Raw genomic sequence first — 3,830 nt, 5'->3', positions numbered from 1 at the left:
GCTGGTGTGAAATGGACTGGACCAGTTGTGACTTGGGGATCTGGCACAAATGGGAGGGGCAGGGTCTCAAACATGCCAGGAGCTCTGCTTAAGGCAATAAACAGTCTCACAATGGAATGTGGCATTGCATAAACATTGGTTTTGGAAACAGGAAGTACCAGTACCAACCAGCTAATAAGTTTCAACAGAACTTTTCAAAACAGGGTTACACTGTCCCTTTCTTTCCTGTGTACGGTAGATGACAAATGCTATCCCCTCCAATCCTCTACCAAAAAAGTGGGTCAACAGAAGCAGTGATGGGCGGTCAATGAAGCTAACCGAAGTATATCAACCAAAAGCTCATTGAACCAAGTAGATGAAAAATATGCCAGTCACCTGATGACTGAATCAGGCAGTTTTTAAAGCAAGTATGTAACAATTGTGAGTATGCAAGCTCCTATGGTCTAACAAGTTACTTGTAAATGTCAGACCAAAATTGTTAGTTGTCATTAGCAACAGTACACAACACTGTCTGCTCAGATTAGTCATAAGCAGTTGAGCTCTTTGTTTTACATTATAAATATACAACTAATTATTATAAAAACTATCTTCCAAGTATTAAGAAATCACTACTTTCTCAAACCAGAGGGATTTATAACCAAAGTTATAATCTTTGACTTGGAGAAAAGCACCCATAAGCCTAAATGATATAAGCTAAATTTATAAATGTTTGGGAAACAGGACATTGTTATTATAAAGTTGTTTAATAATTTGAAGACATATGATTTTTTTTACCTCAAGGAAAAAACATTGATTATAAAACTGACTACTGGATTAAATAATATTATCTAACAAAAGCAGACTTACAAAGACATCTATTATTTTAATTAAGTAGTGATGACATTATGAACTTGGAATCATACTTCCACTGATGTAATTTAATGCCTAATTATAAAATAAAGTATTCTAAACATTTTACTTCTGTCTTTAATCTAGTTTTATTTTGCTCACTCTTATTTTTTTAAATAAGTTGTTCCCACCCCATTAGCGAGAAATAAATCTTGTTTTCTCTTAAAATGTTCACTTCAGAGACAAAAAGATTCGATTCAGTGACTTGGAAAACTTGGGCACTATTTGTTTCCTCACTGCATCTGCTGGTGAACCATTTTCTCTACAATTAAACATCATGGCTGTATCAAAGAACACAGGTCTATCTAAACGTCAGAAACGCCAGGCCCAATCCTTGCTCTGCCACCCAGGAGGCTCGGTGCCTTCAGAAAGCAAGTCGCCCCCTCAGCATCAAAGTATCCTCACCTGAGCCCCGGCCTAGGCCATCAGAGGTCCTCACTAATCAGGACAGGCCAATGCTAAACTTGAAGACATCTTTCACACACACACACACACTGGGCAGTGCAATCAGGCCACACGTGACAGGCCTTTCAAATCCACACACCCCACCCCAAAAGGGGAAACAGGAGAAATCTGATTTTACCTGGCTGCAAGTGCAATGCCGAATAACAAGGTGAGCCCTAGGACACCTCTGATCCATAGGAATCTACATTAAAGTTTGTGCACTGCTGCCTGGGGCCCTCAGGACTTGCAGGTGACTAGGCACAGAGAGAACACCGACCAAGCACATTCCCTTCTCAATACTCAATATACAAAAACAGCACTATTTGACTAACAATGATTAGCTTAAAGTGACTTTCCAGAGCCCTCGTCCTTCCTGTCATCAGAACTGACTGATGGGAAGGCCAGTAATTTGATATCGGAAATTTACAATTGATAAAGTCATCGAGGGTGACTCCTCCCAAATGCATAGGTCTGGAAATGCTGATCTCAGAGTTTCTGGACTGTTCAGGGCTTGACCAGGATTCTCTGGTCGAAAAAGGAAATACACCAGTCAGCACTCAGCATGCCAGATAGCAGCCCAGGCCAGAATATTCACATTTGACAGCCCCGACCTAACGAGAGCTCAGCTCTGGACAAAACAAAGCCGTGCACAACGTTTAGACCTGACTGACACCTACTGTGTGCCCCGTGCTACTGCCCCTCACTCGAGATCTCCCTGGCCCACCTGGGCCACAGGCCACACCTGGCTTCACAAGGCATTCTGCAATGGAACAGCAGGCAAAGATTTAGAAGGCCACCTCAGCAAGTGCCACTTCTCAAAGATACCTAGATAGTTTTGTGGCTAAAATAAATACAGTATCCAAGTTTTCGTTATTGAATAGAAAAGGTTCAAAGCAGGAAATGTGCACTAAGAATGGACTCTCTCCCCATGGAATTGTCAGGGCCTCTCAATAGCTTCTCCAATGCCCTGGCAGCGGCCCTCACCCCCCACCTGATCTGACCTGGGCCTGCTTCTCATGCCTCAGTCTCTCCACCACCTTGCTCCCTGCGCCTCAGCCACACAGGCCTGCCTTCATTCCTGGAACGCACCAAACTCTTCCTGGGCTGCATGTCTTGGTGCACACGATGTCCCCACCTGGAGCACATGCCCCTCCCAAGCCAGCCCCCTTCCCACACTTCTCCCGACCCCTGGCTCTTCCTCACCTTCTCCGTCTGTATTTCAACATCACCTTCCCGGATCACCAATCCAACACGGGTCCCTCCGTGGTCAATCTCTGTCCTAAGTTTGTTTCCCAGCTCTCACCACCTGTAATTGTTTAATTTATTGCCAGCCCCATGTGTGTTTTTGATCTTCCCCCCTCTAGATATTTAGCTACCTGGGGGCCAGGGCCATTTCTGGTTTGTACCTCACTGGATCTTCAGGGCTAGGAACACTAAATGTTCAACTATCATCTGTTAAAGTGATGAAATACCTCAATCAATTGTGCGTGGAGAAAAGACGCAGTCTATAAACATTTGTGTTTGTACTAAACTGGTCACGGTGTGAAAACAGCTGATCACTGGTATTGGGCACAATTATTAATTTCTAGCCCCTATTTCTCCCTACTAAGTACCCAACCAGGTTGGGTCTGTGCTCTACTGTAATCTCTTGATTAAAATGGGATTCTCTGTTATTTAACTGTTTAAAACTGGTAATAGAAATTATATCAACAATGATGGTTTGGTTCCCAGGTAATCCACAAAAATACGACCACTACTACTGGTTAACATTCGAAGTGCTTACTGCATCCCAGGCACTGTTTTAAACACTCATACTTCATCTCAACCTTCACAACAGTTCTACGAAGGAGGTATTATTATCCTTATTGATGGAGGAGTAGCTGAGGTCCAGGGGGATTAGCAGCCTGCCCACAGTGATGCCACTGGAGGGGCCTAGCCAGGACCCAGCCAGGTCCCAGCCAGGTCCACCCAATGCCAGAGTGCCAGCTCTTACGATAGTTCATCCCTTGCTAATGGAGCCCACAGGCTAGGAGGCAGGAGAGATGAGGTAAAGCTGTCTCTTCCTGATTTGGAGTCAGGCAAACCACTTTTTAAAATGTTTTTAGAAAAAGACTGAATTCGTCTTTTGAGCCCCTCTCTGTGAGTCCAGGTAATTCCCTCCTAATTCCTCAAGCTTGCCCTCTCTGTTCCTCAGTTTCCTCTTGCTTCCCTGGACCACCCCATTAAATGCACCACTAGGCTTGGGCATTCATGACACAGCCCATAATCACCTGCCTCCCCTACCGATGTGTGTGTGTGCATACACTCACACACATACACGCACGCGCACACACACATACATACACACGCACACACTCACACACATACCCGCACATGCACACACTCATACACATACGCGCACGCGCACACACAGACTCAAAAGCTCCAATTTGCTCCCTCTAGCTTTCAGAAGACACAGGGTAAACAAGTCACCTAATTAAAAAGGAAAATAATTCCTT

At 44.3% G+C, this 3,830-nt stretch overlaps 1 protein-coding gene across 7 annotated transcripts in view; it reads right to left on the bottom strand.

Annotated features, from left to right (window-relative positions):
* FAM107B (family with sequence similarity 107, member B) overlaps positions 1-3,830 on the bottom strand; it is a 292,618-nt gene that overhangs the window by 42,526 nt on the left and 246,262 nt on the right. The window contains exon 1 of one of the 7 annotated variants that reach the window (XM_011968132.1): positions 1,472-1,639. The exons of the other annotated variants lie outside the window; for them this stretch is intronic. The gene's annotated coding sequence lies outside the window, so the exon portion shown is untranslated. Of the gene's footprint in view, positions 1-1,471; positions 1,640-3,830 lie in introns of those variants that run through there. 7 annotated transcript variants of the gene reach the window in all.

Source organism: Mandrillus leucophaeus, unplaced genomic scaffold, assembly GCF_000951045.1.
Source record: "Mandrillus leucophaeus isolate KB7577 unplaced genomic scaffold, Mleu.le_1.0 Scaffold83, whole genome shotgun sequence".
Classification (NCBI taxonomy): Eukaryota; Metazoa; Chordata; class Mammalia; order Primates; family Cercopithecidae; genus Mandrillus; species Mandrillus leucophaeus.
The sequence above is the reverse complement of the archived record's forward strand: the minus strand, read 5'-3'. Positions and strand labels throughout refer to the sequence as shown.